The sequence below is a fragment of the Rattus norvegicus genome, chromosome 6 (genome assembly GCF_021556685.1).
Source record: "Rattus norvegicus strain SHRSP/BbbUtx chromosome 6, alternate assembly SHRSP_T2T, whole genome shotgun sequence".
Lineage (NCBI taxonomy): Eukaryota > Metazoa > Chordata > Mammalia > Rodentia > Muridae > Rattus > Rattus norvegicus.
In genome coordinates, this window is record NC_141539.1 from 105042306 (window position 1) to 105061709 (window position 19404).

At 44.3% G+C, this 19404-nt stretch overlaps 1 pseudogene; it reads right to left on the bottom strand.

Moving 5' to 3' along the window:
- Positions 1-6438: 6438 nt before the first annotated feature.
- Atp5pdl1 (ATP synthase peripheral stalk subunit d like 1) lies at positions 6439-6924 on the bottom strand (annotated as a pseudogene).
- Between the last annotated feature and the right edge of the window lie 12480 nt (positions 6925-19404).

The window sequence follows — 19404 nt, forward strand, 5'->3', positions numbered from 1 at the left end:
GAGCTGGGCAGAGAGTGCTCCTTCCTTCTCTGTACTGGCTGGCTGGGGCCCCTGACCGGGCTCAGCCACTATTGGACACTCCTGTTCCCAGGGATCACAGCCGGCTGGAGGGAGCTGTCTGTGTCTCTGAGCATCTGCTGAGGTGAATGTGCTGTAGAGACACACCCGAATTTGTGGGTTTGCTCTTCCTTTAGTGCTGTGTGATTTAGACAAATTACATAACTCTACACACAGGGAAGGCATCCTCTCGCCTGTTGGAAAAGACACAGACTTTGAAGCTAGGCAATTACCTCACGGGGCCATCTATGGGTAGTGGCTGGCTGGTTTTATCATAAATAAAAATGACTCAAGTCAAAGATCGCAAGCTTACAGAATCATCTAGATGGAAAGAACGCAGCAAGAAATGAGCCAATATAAGTTTACATTTAAAAATTTGGAAGTTAATTTATTAATAATTAATCACAATTGTTTTCAAGTGGGATTGTCAGATAATTACCTTTTCTCCTTTATACTTTTCTAGATTTTCCTAATCCTCAATAAATAGGAGTTTCAAGTTTACTTTTCTGTGTTTATGTGTGGTCGTTTGCATATGTGTGTGTGCACACTTGTGTGCTCGAGAGTGAGACCACATGTAGGGATAAGTATGTGTGTGGGTTTACATGTATGGAGGCAGGGGATGATGCCTTCCTCTCTTGATATCTTTCTTTTTTTTTTTTTTTTTGGTTCCTTTTTTTTTTTTGGAGCTGGGGACCGAACCCAGGGCCTTGCGCTTCCTAGGCAAGTGCTCTACCACTGAGCTAAATCCCCAACCCCTTGATATCTTTCTTAATTTTTTTTTTTGTGGCAGTTTCTCACTGAACCTGGAGCTATTTGGCTGAACTGGGTGGCCAGACAGCTCCAGGGTCTGCCTGGCTCTGCTCCATCAATGCTGGGGTTCCAGGTAGATGCCACCACACCTGGCATTTAAATGGATGCTGGAGATGTGAACTCAGGTTCGAACGCTAGCACAGTGGGCATTTTACAGACTGAGCCATTGCCCAGGCCCAAATACATATTTTTATACACAAATATTTCAAAAACTTTTTTAAGATTTTATTTTATTCTCAACCATGTGTGGGGCTGTGTGCATGTGAGCATAGGTATCTGCAGAGGCCAGCCAACGGTGAGAGGTCCAGGGCTGTGTGCATGTGAGCATAGGTATCTGCAGAGGCCAGCCAACGGTGAGAGGTCCTGTAGAGCTGAATTACAGGAAGACATGACCTACCTGATGTGGGTACTGGGAACCAAACTTGGGTTCCTCGAGAGGACAGTGTGTGTCTTAACTGCTATACTGAAAGTCCTGGCTCTAGTCAGGTTTAAACCAAAGCTGCCCAGTCTGTTGCTACAGTTGGGAAGAAGGAAGGATGGGACACACTGTAGCAACCCACACAGACTTGCAGGATGGAGTGTAACCCAAGTGCCCTGTAGCCCACTGTAGCCTGGTAACGTAGTTAAAGGCACATTGTAACCATCAAGTTACCCCTTTGTATTCCCCCCCCCCACCCCGGTTAGCTGCCAGAAAACCTTGAACAAATTTAATGCTCAATTACAATAGCAATTAACTCAGGTTTCTGGCATAATTATTTTCCTTTCGTTCTCTATGATTTAAATTTCTCATTCTTATTCAACCAACTTATTGTACATATGTCTTTTATTGTAAACTGTCCCAAGTACACTTTGGAAATTGGACATAAATCAAAAAGAATAAGCAAAATAAATGGAGTCTTACCTGGTTCCTTATGAGCACTCATGGCCAGCCTGTTAAAACGCCTGTGACTGAGAACACCTAGGCCAGTCACTGGCAGATAGGAGGAATGATGAGCATTGGGAGGAAACCTCAGAGACAAAATGCTGTACTTAGTGTGACAAAATATAAGTTAACCATGAATGCTTTCAGAGTCTGAGGAGTTTTGGTGGACAAAGCAAGCATACCAACTTACACTACCCAAGGAGCAGTATCTCTCCCTTCAGTTTTTCCCAATCTTCACTTTTAACTTCTGCTTTGTTTTTGTAGTCTGTTGATATCAGAAGTAATAGATTTCTGAGCCTACAATAATTTCTTAACTTCTGTACCTTGCCTTGAGACTTGTTTTTCTTCTTGTTACCTAACTTTTAGTGATTAATTTTGTGAAGATTTCACTGTTTTTTTTTAATTTTACTTTCATTTTTTAATTTCTAAAAATGCTTCTGCTTTTAACCTGCCCCTTTAATGATAGTTTAACTAGGTATAACACACTAGCTTAGCAGTTTTGTTGCCTTAGATCTTTGAAGATACTTTCCCATTGTCCTCTGAAGTTTATCTTAAGTGTGTGGTGTGTGGTGTGTGTGTGTGTGTGTGTGTGTGTGTGTGTGTGTGTATGTGAGAGATAGAGACAGAGACAGAGACAGAGAGATAGAAAGAGACAGACACAGACACAGAGACAGACACAGAGAGACACAGACAGACAGACAGACAGACAGACAGACAGACAGACAGAGAACGGTCTAGGAGACGACACATGTGGAAGCCAAAGGAAGATGCCTGTGTCTTCTACCACTCTCTGCCTTTTCTTCTTTGAGATAGGAGACAGGATCTCTCACTGGACCTAATGTTGGAATGGTGGCCAGCAACCCCCAGTGGTTCTCCTGCCTCTATCCTTGCTTAGCACAGGGTTACAGGTACACCTAGCTTCTGACATGGGTTTTGGCATCCAAACTCAGGGCCATGTACTTATGCAAGAAGTTCTCTTAGTCACTTAAATATATCTCCAGGCTCTCCCCTTTTCAAAAGTTAACTTTTACTGTAAAAGAAAGGCTATCCTAAAATATCTACTAAGTGATGTTTTCTTATAGAACATTTTCCAGGGGTTTCCATCTCCACTGCTTCTTACTCATTGTAAACCACATTAATAGATTTCTGTACAAATGCCTTAATTAGTCCAACGGTCAATAATGGACAAGCTAGTGGGTAGATTCGAGGAAGGAGAAAGAGTTAACAGCTGATTCAAGAACAACAGGAAGTTTTTCTCTGTTTAAACGTAATTCTTAATTAGTGGCTTGGCGTGATGTGTTTTCCCCATCATATATGTCTTAGTATATATTCCACCGGGGAGGCAAAGGAGATGGCCGGCGTATAAAGAACTTGCTGTGCATGAGACTGGAATGGCCTTTTAAAGACAGAGACACAAGGCCAACTAGGTGTCAGTACCCCGGGTGTCTGGAGCAGGGCTCTCCAGAAGCTATATATTCTGAGTCAATGCCCAATTCATGGTTCTTTTTCTCCAATGGTCAGGATTCCCAGGCCCAGGAATCAAGGGGCAGGATTTGAAACAGTATCACCAATCAGCACCCTCAGTGGTCCACTAGCAATCCTTTTGCTTTGTGTTTCCACGGCCTGTGTTCTGCTGGTGAGAGGGCAAATGGCCAAGACTTTTCAGGAATGAAGGTGTGAAGCGTCCCTCCAGTGACAAACTAAGATCCCCTAAGCTGCTTTCTGAAGGTGGAGGAAGGAAGAGGAAGAGGCCATGTGACCAGTTACAGATGGGAATCAGAATTGCCCTGTGTTTTCCTATCCCATTTTGTGAAGAATAGATCTGTGTATGTGTACACATACATACCCCAAGCGGGTATCAGCTTCTTTATGATGCAATGTATCATCAATTAACATGTATTGGCGGCTAAGTATTATAAAGCTATATGATCATATTTAAGTTATAGGACACTAAAATACTGAGTGCTTCTCAAAAGGCTTTGTTACCTACACTGTGGGAAGAAAAGCTTATTTTTGGTTATACATGGGATCATTATCTTGGGGGAACTAAAACCTTGTTATTGTCATTATTAGGAAATTGGGCATGACATAAGGAGATACAGTTGGGTGTCAACTTGACAAAGGGAACCTTGTCATGTTAATTCTGAAGGTTAACTTCACTGGATCCGGAATCAACTTATTTAAATGTCTCGTAGAGATTAGCAGTGAATCTATCTTTCAGTTGAGAGATAATTTCTGAAATTACTGCTTCAAGTTTGTTGCTTGTTATAAATGTTTAAATGGTTTATCTTAATTTAACTTTCAGGAACCCCATGTCTATAGACATTCAGCCATATCGTGTATGCGTAAGGAATATTGCTTTCTGAATTTCATTGGTATCCTCTGTGATCTTTCTCTCTCTCTCTAACCTCACCTCTAATTTTACTCATTTATGTCTCCTCACCCCCTTGTTTAGTTTGGCTAAAAGTCTGTGCATCTTGTTTATAATTTCAAAGAATAGACTCTTTGTTTCACCAATTCTTTACATTGTGTTTGTGTCTGTGTGTAGTCATGTATGAATATGTCTGTAGGTGTGTGCCTCTATTCGTGTGGATACAGATGCACACATAAGCACATACTATGGAGCGAGCTGCTGATATCAGGCAGCTAAGCCAATTGTTCTCCACATCTATTTGCTTAATTAGTTATTATGTGTTTTGAGACATGGTCTCTCAATAAACATGAAACTTACCAGCTTATCTATACTGGCTCGCCCGTGGGCTCTAGGAGTCTGCCATGAATGTGCCCTGCCATGCCTGAGTCTTATGTGCATTCTGGTGATTCCAATTCAGGTTCTCCTGCGTACACAATAGGCACTTTTCTCAACTAAACCATCTTTCCAGCCCCCTCTGATTGTTTCTTATTTTTGTTTATATTTCATTCATTATTGTCCTGAAATTATTTCCTTTGGATTTTAGTTTGTTTTTGTTTTCCCAAGGCCCCAGGGCACATCATTAAGGTATTTATTTTAGAGCCCTCTAAGTATTTTTAGTGTAGGCATTTGTAGGTATAAACTCCCCTCTTAAGACTGCTTCCATTGTACCCCATAGGTTTTGATGTGCTGTATTTTGATTTTTGTTTGAGTCTATGAAAGTTTTGCTTCCCTTCATGACTCCTTCAGTGACACATTTATCATCCAGCAGCTTAATCTCCATGCGTTTGTTTTTTTTTTTATAGCTCTCTTTGCGTCAATGTTATGCCATTGAAGGCAGAATACAAGAGGCTATTTCGTTTTTCATATTTGCTGAGGATTGTTTTGGGTCCTAAAATAAGATTTATTTTAGTGGGAAACTCCATGGTCTGTTATGGTGTCATTAAACTGGAACATTTCTCTGTTTATTTTCTTGTTGGAATGACTTGTCCATTGGTGAGGATGTGGATCTAAAGTCACCAGCTGCTGCTGAGTCAGACCTAACCTGTGACTTTATATCTAGCAGCCTTTGGCTTATGACCTTGGAGGAGCGTGTTTGGTGTGTATATGTTTATAATGGGAACGCTCCTTGATGATTTGTTCTCCAACTAGTATGAGGTAACCTTGATCGCTTCTGACTCTTTTAGTTTGAGGTTTGTCATCAATCAGAGATACCAGCGTGTTTCCTCATTCCATTTGCTTGTGATGCGTCTTCCTATCCCTCCATCCTTGAATCTGTCTTTGACAATCAAGGAGATTGGTTGGGGACAACAGATAGATCCTGCTTTTTAGTTCAATCTGCTAGTCTCATACCCATTGATTGCAGAATAGAGGCTATCATCATTCAGAATTATCATTAAAATGTTTTTATTACTTTCTGTCATGTTATCGGTTTCGCTGGGTTTGTTATTTTCCTCTCAGTTGTTCAACTAGCATGATTTATTCTTTCCTGGAGCCTCCTGGGTGCGTTTATTTTTCTCTTCAGTCTGAAGAATTCCTTCCACTGTCTTCTGCAGAGCTGGCTTAGTGGTCGTAAATTTTTTTTAGCCTGCTTTTATCATGGACAGTTTTTCTTTCTCCTTCGATTATGACAGTTATCTCTGTGGCGTATAATATTATATAGGTCAGCAGATGTGGTCTTTCAGAACTTGAAATATATCATGCTAAGCCCTTTTGGCTTTTGCAGTTTCTGATGCGTAATCGGCTGTTATTCTAATGATATGGGGTGGGTTGACGGTTTTCTCCTGCCGTATCAATGATCTTACCTTGTTCTGTATATTTGGTACATAAACTACAATATAGTGTGGGAGATTTCTTTCCTGGTTTAATGTACTCGGTGTTCTAAATGTCTCTAGAACCTGGATGAGCCCCTCTTTCACAGGATTTGGGGTGTTCTTTGCTATAATTTCATTGAAAAAAGTTTTTATGCATTTGACATGACTCTTCTCCTTCTTTATGTTCATAATTCAGTTGGCTCTTTTTCATAGTGTGTCCCAAAGAACCTTCATGTTCCATTCATGTATTTGTATTAATACATTAATTTGATCTTGACTGACCCGATTTGTCTACCTTGTCTTCAAGCCTTGGTCTTCTGTCTACCCCATGGTCCATTTTACTCACGAGGCTTTCGCTAAGTGTTTTTTTTTCCTCTATGTAAATGTTTTATTTCAGGTCAGCCAGGGCTCCGTCCTGGGCTGCTTCATACATTCTCGATGGGCTGGTTGTGCCACTATGGGTACTTCTTCTTGTCTAGCTTGGTTTCTGGGAAGATCTCATTCAAGTCATCAGGGGTCATCTGGTCAAAGGGAATCATGCTCTTTATTTTCTCCAGCTGCTTCTCATACTCCTGGATCCTGGCCTGAAATCCAGACACAAACTGGGCACAGTTCTTCACACCCTCCCTCTCCTCGGTGTCCACCAGGGCTGTGTATTTATCCTCAGGCACAGGGATCTTCAGAGCATTAAACTTCTTTACAAAATCATCTGCCAAGCCAGCCTTGGCCCCATTAGCCTTGTAGTAAGCCCAGTCAGTCGCTGGTGGTTCCTCAGACAGACTAGCCAACCTGGTGTGGAAGGTCTCGTTCCAGGACTTTAGGGTGTTTCCAATTGTCTTCTGGTTTTGAGATATGATCTCCACAAAAGATACCCAACCAATGGTTTTTAGGGCAAATTTGTGCCTAGCCATCTTGGGATACTTTACCTACCCCCTGTGGAGCACTGTTTCCAGCAGCAAGGAATCAAAGTGTGTTATCTCACTAAGTTTTTTATTTAATTTATTTAGGTTTTCATCTCTAGGATCTCAGTTTGGCTTCTTTTTTTTCCTTCCTTCCTTCCTTCCTTCCTTCCTTCCTTCCTTCCTCCCTCCCTCCCTCCCTCCCTCCCTCCCTCCCTCCCTTCCTTCCTTCCTTCCTTCCTTCCTTCCTTCCTTCCTTTTAACAAGATAGTACTGTGTGGCTCTAACAGACCTGGACTTACTATGTAGACCAAGTTGTTCTGGAAATCAGTTTTCCCTGATTCTGCCTGCAAAGTCCCAAGAATAAAGGCGTGTGCCACTATGCCCAGTTTCAGCTGGAATTTTCTTTAGAACTGGCTAAGAAGGTGAGAGAGTGCAGGAGGGAGATGAAGAATATAAAACCATTCAGCCTGATAGCTGGGTTCAGTATCACCCCCAGCTCAGTGTTCTCCCCCAGTATCAGAGCCTGTCTCACTCCTGGGAGTTCTTTTGCGATGGGCAGTCTTGTTTTCCCCTCCAGATCTTCCTTTCAATGGTTGACTATGTGTCTAGTCTGTGTGTGGTGTTTCACAGGTAGACTCTGTCCATTCCTTCAAAGTTCGGGTTGCCAATGCTGGCCCTGGCCCTGTGTTATTCTTTCTAAGGTCTGACGTGCTGCTGGAGACTATGAATCTCTGTTCCCCCTGTTAACTTTGGGTCCCACCAGGTTTTCAGCTCCCTGAATGCTGCACAGTGCAGATTCACAGTTTCTTTTCTACAGTCTGTCAATATTATGCTTCAGCATACTGTCCCATGACTCTTGTTCAAGTTGCCTAACAGTTCACAGCATCTCGGGCTACCAATGTAGTGGGTCTTTTTGAAACGTATTACTTCTGATCCAGGGGCTGTTGAGTGCTGAGCACTAGAGAAAGGTGTGTGTGTGTGTGTGTGTGTGTGTGTGTGTGTGTGTGTGTGTGTGTGTGTTCACATCGTGTACAGGAGAAAGAAGAAAATCTGGGGACTGATGCCAGTTTTTTCATTTTGCTCCCTCTCTTTTTTCTTTTTATTATGTCCCGTTCCCCGTGCCCCCCCCTCCGCTAATATGGCTGTCACTCTGGATGTGGATGTATTTTGGTTGGTTGGTTTTTGTTTTTATTTTTTTTTCCTTTACTTTTTTTTTTTTCTTTGAGACAGTTTTACTGTGTAGCCCTAGCTGGCCAGGAACTCACAGAGATCCACCTGCCTTTGCCTCCCAAGTACTGGGTTTAAAGGCATGCACCACTATGCCTAGCTTCTGATTTACTTTGTAAAGCTCACAGTTCTATATTTTTCTAATGAAGGAGAAATATTCAGACATCACCTACCCTTTTAATACCTGGTTGTCTGCTTTCCCTGGTGAAGTTCCCCAGAGACCAGCAGATCAGACCCAGTGTCATCTGCCACCTTTTACATTTCTTTTCTTTCTGCCTATTTGTTTGTTTGTTTGTTTTTGTAGCCCACACTGTCCTGAAACTTAGGACAATACTTCTGCTCAGAGTTCCATATGCTGGTACTACAGGTAATTCTCTCTCTCTCTCTCTCTCTCTCTCTCTCTCTCTCTCTCAAGTTCTCTCTCAGGCATGCTCACTCTCTGCCTTCCTTTGCCCACCTTGAGATCCTATAAGAGTTTGTCTGTCTGTCTGTCTTTCTGTCTGTCTGTCTGTCTGTCTGTCTGTGATAGAGTTTCTGTACCTAAGGCTGGCCTCAGATTCCCTTAGCGTTTTGGCTGGTTCCCATGATTATATTCTGTTCAGGTACTTTCTGGCATCAGATTTTCTTTCTCCTGTACCACACACACACACACACACACACACACACACACACACACACACACACACTTACACATACACTATACACACACATACACTCACACACTTACACATACACTTACACATTCATACACACTTGCACACACACTCACACATACTTGCAAACACTTGCACACACTCACACATACACACTTGCACATTTGCACATACTCACACACTCACACATATACTTATACATTTACACACTTACACACTTGCACACACTTATACATACACACACAAGCACACACACTTACACACACTTACACACATTTACATACACACATACACTTACACATTTACACACACTTGCACACACTTGCAAACGCTTGCACACACACATAGACTTACACACTTGCACATTTGCATACACACACACACTTACACATATACTTATACATTTACACACTTAAACACTTGCACACACACAGACACACACACAGACACACACACACACACACACTCATTTACCCCTTTCATTATTTTCAGTTCCTAATCACCTTCCTTTGGCACCTGGAAAGCCCTCTGCCTTTCCGTTAAATTCTCTGAAGGTAATTTGGGAACATTGAAGCCCACTCATTTTCGGTTTTAGGTTATTTATTTTACATTATTTATTTTATTTGTCTGCATATATGCATGTGTACCACATATGTGCCTAGTGCCTGAGGAGGTCAGAAGGATACATTGGATCCCCTGTAACTAGAGTTACAGATGGTTGTTGACCATTGTATGAATGCTGGACATCGAACCTGGGTTCTCATAAAAGCCACAAGTGCCCTTAACTCTCTCCAGGAGCATGCTTTCCAAGCATGTGATATTGATACACGTACTTAACAGCAGGCCTTAGGAGCTCCAGGATGACTCACTGTATATAGATTCCAATTACAAACTCATCCTGGGAGTGCCCTTTGAAAGTTGTGCTTCTCCTGGCCAGTTTTTATGAATAGCTCATAGGATGAAGTAAAGAATGAAATGAGTGTCCCAGCATTCCAGGAAAATGAAAAAAGGAAACAAATATGTATGGCTGGGTGGGGGAAGCCTGGGATGGTGTCTTGTTCCTCAGTGAGATATGCTCACACTGGGGCCGGGTGCACCAACGGTCAACAGCATTTGGTAAGCTGCACTGGAGGTCAGCACTTGCTGTTCTGGTGCAGTTTGGAGCCAGTTATTAGGGTGAATGCAACAGAAATTATCCCAAAAAGAAGGTGGACAGGACAGGGGGTGGAGAACTGGTTTCAGAGATGGCGGACATGTGAACAGGGGGTGTGGATCAGTGAGAGAGCGCTTACCTAGTATCCCTGGGGTCTTGGAATCAATCCCCAGCACTATAAAGAAAGAAATGAAAAGAATAGGTGAGCAGGAGGGGAGGGGAGGAGAGGGGAGGGGAGAAGTAGGAGATAAGCAAACTTTCAGAAGCCAGGAAGCAAGGACGTCAATCAGGATCATACAAGTCTGTTAGGATAAGTCACTTGAGCATCACGCAATTCCTGGTAGAGCCATTCCCTTCTTCCTCCACTACAAATTCACTTTCCATCGAGGGGCATCTGGTTGGCCGGCCCAGCATGGCTCACAAACCTTCTGATAACCAGCAGCATCCACAGTCTAACCATACAGGCTAAAAATTAACAACCACCCCCACGATACCCAGATCCTCAGTGGAGATTTAAGGAGTTGGAAAAAAATTAACTCAATTTCAGGCTAGAAGAATGGAGCAATGGCTAAGAGCACTTCCTATTCTTCCAGAGGACCCAAGCTTAGCTTCCAGTAGACACGTCAGGCAGCTGTAACTCCCAGCTCCAGGGGTTCAACACCACCTTCTAGCCTCTGCAAGCACCCACATACAGTGAACACATTCCCATATATGCATTAAACTCAGGGGGCAGCGTGAAGAGATAACTCGACAATTAAAATCACCACTGCTCTTTTTAGAGGACCCAGGTTTAGTTCCCAGCACCCATATGGTGGCTTACATCCATCTGTAACTCCAGTTCTAGGGCATCTGAAGTTCTCTTCTGACCTCCATGGGCATTGTATGCCTGTGACACACAGACATACATGCAGGCTACAGGATGTTTGATCAGTCTGTGAAGCCGGAGATGGTGTTTCTAGTTTCTAGTTTCAAGTTGTGGTGTGGCCCAGCCTTAGCACACATCTTTAATCTCTCTCTGGCTAGAATACACACACTCTTAGTACACACCTTTAATCCTAAACAGTGAAGGTAAAGTTAGTTTGTAGACAGAAGCACCCATGTTTGAAAGTAATGTCTAACTGGGTGACAGACAAAGTGATGAATCAGAGTAAGATTTGGCCGAATATGATATACTCAACTCTCATAAGAAGAGAGAGGAAAGAGAAGCTACTTAAGGGAGCAGAACAAAGAGAGGGGAGTGAGGGTCAGTTTTACCAGGAGACAGAGACAGGTTGAAGAGAGAACAAGCTAGACAGAGGTGAAGACAGAATGAGCCACAGAATGAGAAGGAACCAGAAGGTTAGAACAAATTGCCAAAGTTAGTATGAGGCTAAGCAGAGCAATTCAGTAAGAAACTAAAAGGAGCTAGATTGAATCAGTCAGCTTGAAGAGGAATTTGAGCCAAAACAGCTGAATTGACCCAGTCGGTCAGAGATCAGAAAGAACAAGATAAGGTGAGCTTATTCAGCAGAAAGTCTCAGAGGCAGAAAACATTCTAGGCCTAGATAAGATTTTTCAGAGGCTAGAAACTTCCAGTACTAGGCATGGGTTAGCAGATGGAGTCAGTAAGTCTCAGAGATGATATTACATCAGGAGAATAAAAGTTACTTTAACATGGGCTGGAGAGATGGCTCAGCGGTTAAGAGCACTGACTGTTCTTCTAAAGGCCCTGAGTTCAATTCCCAGCAACCACATGGTGGCTCACAACCATCTGTAATGGATTCTGGTGTGTCTGAAGACAGCTATAGTGTACTCATATAAATAAATAAATCTTTTTTTAAAAGTTACTTTTACACAAGCATACATGTAAAAAATCAAAGTTTAAAAAAACCTGTGTGTGTGTGTGTGTGTGTGTGTGTGTGTGTGTGTGTGTGTGTGTAAGCCACTGTGCTACTATATCCAGCTTCCTTCCATCTTTATTTTTTGAGACAGACTCTCTCATCTGTCCTCACCGTTTTGGTTGCCTTGGTAGACCAGTGAGCCCCCAGAATCTGCTTGAGTCTGTCTCTGCCCTCCCCAGTGTTGGGATTACAGACATGGGCCACCACAGCTGAGGTTTCTGTGGGTGCTGGGATCTGAATTTAGATTCTCATGTTTGAGCAGCAAATACTTTACCAACTGAGCTATCTCCCCAACCCTGGATCTGAGGCTTGGTTTCGCCAATGCAAGAGAGGATGTAGCCTATGAAATGAGTGGGAGATAGGCAAAACCTTCAGTGAAAGATACTGTGGGGAGTGAAGATGTAGCTTAGTAATAGACTGCCCACCTACCGAATTCAAGGTCCTGGATTCAATTCCCAGCACCAGGAAAGAAGAAAAGGAGTGTATGGTTTGGGTTTTATTGTTATGAAGAGATACCGTGACCATGGCAACTCTTTTAAAAGAAAACCCTTAATTGGGGTTGTCTTATAGTTTCAGAGGTTTACTCTATTATCAGTATGGTTGGGAAACATGGCAGCATGCATGCAGACATGGTGCTGGAGAAGAAGCTGGGAGTTCTGTATCTTGGTCCAAAAGCAGCAGGAAAAGACCGCCCTACTAGGCATAGCATGACCCTGTAAGCCCTCAAAGCCCACCCCAACAGTGACACATTTCCTCCAACAAGGCCACACCTCCCAGTAGGGCCACTCCCTATAGGCTGAGCATTGAAAGGCATGAATCTATGGAACTATTCCTATTCATACCACTACATGGCAGGAGGGACATTGAGAGGGAAGAAGGGAGTTCTTCTAGGCTTAGCCCATACCTGGTACTAAAGAAAGGCTATGTAGAGATAGTTTCGGCGAGCTCTTTGTACGTAGATCCTTTGCTAAGTCTTTACTCGAAGCAGTTGTTTTCTTGGTGATTCTCTGCCAACATTTTCCAAGGTATTTTCAGAGATGTAATTGTCTTCTGCTTCTCAATTGAATTGGTTGACGAAAGCACCATATTCCATTTTGTCAAGTGGAAATTTGTTCATCAAAAATCCTGCACTTTACCCACGATCACGCAGCTTAGTCATAACACCAGGCCAAGGGTCAAGGCACCATTTCTTCTAGGTATTTAATGAGCGAAATTAGAGATCTCTTCAAGTTGGGCCCAATAGTTACTTAGAGCCTGACTACTTGAGACCCGATCTTAAAAGACATCACTGTGGTGCTTTCCAGGGCTGTGAACTAGAGAGAAATGACATACCGAGAGCGTGTTCCTCCTGAACACTCAGCATCCTGTCAGATATAACCAAGTCCATTTGTCCGTTCCTTTCAGGGCAGCTTGCACGTCTTGTGCATATTGTTACAGTTTCAGAGGTTTAGTCTATTATCAGTATGGTTGGGAAACATGGCAGCATGCGGGCAGACATGATGCTGGAGAAGAAGCTGAGAGTTCTGTCTTGATCCAAAGGCAGCAGAAAGAGACTGCCCCACTAGGCATAGTGTGAGCATATGAGCCCTCAAAGCCCACCCCAACAGTGTCACCAAGCCAAGGGTGGCTATTTACAGGTGTGAAGGGACAAAGAGCTAGGTCTGAGAGCAGGGGTTTCCACTGGTATGCAGGATCCCTGATAACACAGGATGGAGCTGGGAATGGGAAAAGGAGTACTGAGGGTCCAGAACTCGGCTCTCAGCACACTACCCCATCTCTGTGAGACCGGAATTGCCCTCACTCTGTCAGAAATCCCCAGTTGTCCCAAATTCTAATTTCACACCTGACTTCCAGGTTGTAGGAATGCATTTTCCCCCATGGTGGACAGACAGAACCTTCTTTGCTTAACAGTCCTTGAACTTGTTTTGGATCTGTTAAATATTTAAACACACAATATGCAGACTTCCCTGTGTCCTTTCCCCCCAGGCCCTGAAAATACTAAGGGTAGGTCTGGCTGGCACATTTTGAATTGGTCTCCAATAGGATATATAATGAGGAGAAGAACGACTCTGTGAATCCCAATGAATCCTACAGTTTCAGGCCTACCTATGCAAACACAGAAAGGCTGGAGCGGAGCAGCAAATGCCAGGAGTGGGCTGTCTCCTAATTGGTCACAGTTCCCACCTGTCTCCCTTCACTCATCCTGGTGACCTCTGACCTCTCTGGCCACTAGGGCGTTTGAGTTTGTCACCCCTGATTTAAGGCCTCCATTTAGATATGTCCCTTCTCTCTAAAGCCACTGGGCTGCCACATTAAACACCTGGTTTCCGCCTCTCCTCTCCCACATGCCTCAAAGAAAGTTGGCGACTGGTTTTCCCATCAGCCAACTGTAAGTTCTTAAAACTTCTGGATGGGATAAATGCCTGTAATTTTGGCAACTCGGTCTCTAACTTCTGAGTCTTGGGGACTCATTAAAACAACAACTAAGAATTTCAAGAGAGCAGCCTCTCTGCAGGGGTTCCTCTCCTTTCACAGAACCATGTGAACTGGAAACCAGGCAGCATGGATTCCTCACTCTGACCCCGGTGAGGGAGGCAGATTTTTGATAACCAACAAAGAGCTTTTGTTCAGGTTTGCGTCAGGATAGATCAGCTCTCCTCACTGCGTGGCCATTTACTTCTAGGCTCATCTTCCCTTTCTGCCCCCAAAAGAACCCTCAGCCCTTCCTCCACAGGTCCAGCCCCCAGCATCCCGCCCCCTCCTCCTCTCGGTCTGGAAAACAGCTTTGCGCGCTAACCTCCAGGGGCATTCACTGGCTTTCCAGCGGGGTCCCCAACCCCACGGGCTGCCAAAATAGGCTCTTTACACTCCGTATATGGGAGAGAAAAATATGCTTGTTCCGTTGCAACTGTCAAGCAAAGGACGTGCTGAGCTCAGATAGAAATAGCAGCAGGGTCAGGGCAGGGCAAGGCCCCAGCATTTCATTAGCTCGGCTTGGCCCAGGGTGATTAAATGCACACAGCGGCCTATGAATGGGGCCATGGAGGGCAGCGCACTGTGCAACACAGGAAAATCATTCTTTGGGTGCTGTCAGCTGGCTGAATGGGACTTAATCATCAGGATAATGAGAACCCATTTCCATTGTTTTAATTTGACGGAAGGAGTGAGAAAGAAGGACCTTTTCCCCCCTCTGGGTGAAAAGATGTTAAACTGTGGCCCATATGTTAAACGGAGTCCCATATCCTCCCCGCTGCTATTGGCTAAGCCCCCAAGGTTTGGTGCTTTTTACCACTGCAGTAAGAGTGTGACCCCCCAAGTACTTGCTGGCGCTTCCTTTAGACCCTGTGATAGACGGGATGTGTCTTTGGTCCTGGCATCTGTCCCCAGCAGCTGTACCGAAGCATCATCGGGTAAAGCTGATTAGGTTCTGACCCTACAAAATGCTTCCAGCCATGAGTGAATCCTCAAGTGTGCCTTTATCTTTTTTCTTTTAAAAAAATTTAAAGATGTGTGTGTGTGTGTGTGTGTGTGTGTGAGAGAGAGAGAGAGAGAGAGAGAGAGAGAGAGAGAGAATGAGTGTGTGTCTTTCTGCCTGTCTGTGTGTACCAGCGCATATCTGTGTATAATTTCACAACGTGTGTGTGGAGGTCAGTGAACAATCTGCAGAAGTCTTTCCTTCCATCCTGTGGGTTCCAGGGATCAAACTCAGGTCTTCTGGCTTCGTGGCAAGTGTCTTTACCCAACTGAAATATCTCTTTTAGCTTAATCCCTCTCTCTTTCTCTCTGTCTCTGTCTCTCTGTCTCTCTGTCTCTGTCTGTCTCTGTCTGTCTCTGTCTGTCTCTGTCTCTGTCTCTCTCTCTCTCTGTCTCTGTCTCTCTCTGTCTGTCTCTCTCCCTCTCAATAAAAGGTTGAGTGGATTCAAGTAACCTACTCAGATTAAACAGAATTCTGAGTTTCTTGCACCTCATTTGAGGTCCTCAGCTCTGCGGAGCTCATCAGAACTTGAACTGCTGCACAGCGTTTGTCTACCATGCACAGAGGCCCGAGTTCAAGTCCCAGTGTCACAAAGAATGAAACAGAACAAAGCTTCCCAGAACTGGACCGGAGGCAGCTAGTTGGGATAACCCCTGGCTCCCCGGAGGCAGGAGAGCTCGGAATTGATTCCCCCTCCCTCAGCCTGGTCCTCTTGCTCTTCTCCCAAGATCACACACGTCACGTGGAAACATGAGTTATGTGTTCTCCAACCTGATCACCCATTTGTTTACAGCTATGGAAATTCATGACAGCATGTCCTCCCAAAAAAGTCAGTGAGGAAGACCTGAAACGCAGAAGCATACCAGGGAGCTCTAATTAACTGTGCGAGTCTCTCCAGAGGAGGAAGTTGGAGCTGGGGGAGGAGTTGACAGCAGTGAAGGACATTTTGTAAACCCATGAAAGCTTGTGAGGGCCAAGGCTGGGGAGAATTTCAACCAAGAGAAAAAAAAAAAGGATTTGGGTGGCGTGTTTGAGAGCAGGAAACAGACGTGGTCGGAATGAAGACTCCATGTGGGGAATAAGATTCCACCGGAGAGTAAGGCCAGATGATGTGGGATTGTGAAAGGCAGGCATGGCGAACTTTTCTCTCCCTACTCAGTCTGTGGTCGTAAAAAGTGATTGTGGTCGCTGTCATTTGTTTTTGTTTTCATTTCCCCCCTCCCACGTTCTTCAAAGAGATAGGCAGAAAAGTCTGTGCTCTTTTGGGGAGCACAGAAGGGGAAGCATTCTCTGATGGGTCCAGGTTTTTAGGCCTGGGCTCCAGACCAGAGCTAGTGTGTCCTGTGGGGCTCTCTGCTTTACCCCACAGGAATTATGCAGATCCTTCTCTGCTTAACACAGGCTAGCTTCTTTTGCTGTTTAGGGATTGGGTCTTGCTATGTAGCTCAGGCTGGCCAGGGACACTCCTCAGTGCTAGGATTACAGGCATAGCCACTGCACCCAACCCCTTCCCTTGAAGACTTGAAAGAACATAGATGGTGGATTCTCCATTGGCACAGAATGGCTGTCTAAATAAACAAATGAAACAGATAAATGGCCCACCCAGCTCCTTTCCAAAGAAAAATACCCACCTTCTCCTCAGAAGTTGTGTTCTGTACAGACAGTGTTCTGAGAACGTGCCAACCCCATCAGCCTCAACTGTGAAAGCCCAGTAAGGGCTCTCTGTGGCTGCAACAGTTCCAAGTCCCTCCTTGCTGATGGCATACTCCATTGCTTTGGGGACTCATGTAGATCAGAAGAAGCTGAGTCTATGTGGTACGCAGCATTCCTGCCGGTAACAGCTTGGGATGGGAATTGGAAGCCTCTCATCAGGTTGGGACACTTTGCTGGTTAAGATGAAAATACCTCGCAGATGCCACATGGCCCGCCAGACCTGGCATTAGCGTGGGGTGGTAGATTCATTTATTAATCTTTACCACTGCAGGCTTGGGTTGAAAACCCTGCTTCTGTCTTAACGTCATATAGAAGATGTCTTGAGATACCTCTTATGGTTCTTGCTTTAGTCAGAAGTCACAAAGAGATTGAACGTCACTGTGGCTACCACCAGGCCAGCCATGTCCACAGATCAGAAGACAGCTCACTGTTTCTCTTACATTAAGCATCCTCTACTGACTCTGTCCCTTTGTACTCGCTATTCCAGCCAACTCGGGTGTGTTTCTTCTGTTCCCTACTTTAATTCAAGTTAAACTTTAGTAAGACTTGTTTCCCTTAAGCCAGAGTTCAACAAGTGTGTTTTTCAGAAGACCAGAAAGCAAATATTTTAAGCTTTGAGAGTCAGGCTGTCCGCGTTAGTCAGACTTTGTGTTGCTGTAACGAAACTCTTGGCCCGGACAGTTTAAGGGAGGAGACGTTTATCTTGTTCATAGTTTTCAGAGTTTCAATCCATCGTGGCATAGAAGGCAGGACAGTGAAGGGCAGCTTGCCTCAGAATTACCTTCCCTGCCCCTATCTGGCATTAGTCTTTTATTTTGTTCTATTTTGCTTGGTGTTTGAGACAGGGTAACCATGAAACTCTGGTTGACCTAGAACTCACTGTGTAGACCAGGCTGGCCTGGAACTTGCAGAGATTTTCCTGCCTCTGCTCCCAATTGGTGGGATTAGAGTGTAAACCACCATAACAGACCCTGGCTTTGTTTTTGTTTTTGTTTTGTTTTGGAGACAGTGTGTTGTTATGTTTCCCTGGCTAGAACTCACAGTGCAGAGTGGACTGGCCTAAAACCAAGATGACTCTCTTACTTCTGTCTCCTAAATCTTTTCCTTCCTGTGTTCCTTGTGAACACCCATCCAGGCTGAGATGGTGTCACCATAATCATGGCAAGCCTGCCCCTTATATACTCTTCTCTGGGTCATCCTTGCAGGGGGAAGCACACTGAAGCTTCCCTTTCCTAAACCTTGTCAATCCAACCAACCTGGCAATCGAGTTGAGTCATGACACTCACTGTCTCTGTCACGGCTACTCAGTTCTGCCACTCTAGTGCAAAAGCAGCCATCACCAGCATGCAAACAAATGAGCTTGGTTGTGTTCTAATCAAACTTTCATTGCAAAAGTGGAACAAGAGCTGGTTTCGGCCCCAGGACCACATTCTGCTAACCACAGCCCTACTGCGACTCTTCTACTCCCCTCTTTCTCCATCTCCATGGTTAGCTATTTATGAGTTCCTATCTCCTGAGGAGTTGAATCTCTTGAAATTAAGGATTTTTGATCCTAGATCTCCCCAGATCTCTAGGGCTGAGAAGCTGTTTGACAAAGGCAATTGGTTGAATACCAGGACGGTCACAGAGAAGCAGCTTCCTCTGGGCTTGGCAAGACCATCACACATTTTAGAGTAGATGATGTGGTGATGTAAAGAATACCTTGGCCCTGTGCTCATACTAAGGAAATAAGCAAAATAATATAGTGGTAGCTAGGTCTATGGGAACAGGGATGAAGCTGTTAAGATTCACTAGGAGAAGAGACCGATTACCACACCAACCCCAGAGATTCTGTCTACCCCCTTTGCCTGGGGGCCACTTCACATGCTCTTGTAACCCCCAATACATGCCTTGGTTTGCCAGAATAGACTTGGATGGAATCATTTCTTTGATCTGTCAGGGAATGCCTTATCATCCCAGAGAAAGTTAAGCAACAAGAATTGTCACTGTGTCCCTGACAGGAAAGAAAGGGGGGAGTGGCAAATTATTTCACCAGGCACGAGATTTAGTAGCTTAATTCTATTGTCTAAAATGAAAGATTATATGAAAATCCTGACAGATGAGCTTAGAGAGTTTGCTTGCCTTTGCAGTGTTTCAAATGGGGTGGTCATCATCCTGCCACGTTGCCTATTGTGTTTGTCTGCCTGTCATGTCCTAACTCACAGCTTCCATAAAACCCCCAGAATCACTTTGTTTTCAGTCCCATAGCTACAGCTGAGAACAACCCTTCCCTGTCTTTATAGAGTGCTTTGTGATGGTCAAAGCACAGAGCACAACTCACATTTCATAGATAAGGCAGTGGACACACATTAAAGGACTTGCTTTGATTGACATCGGTGAGACTTGGGA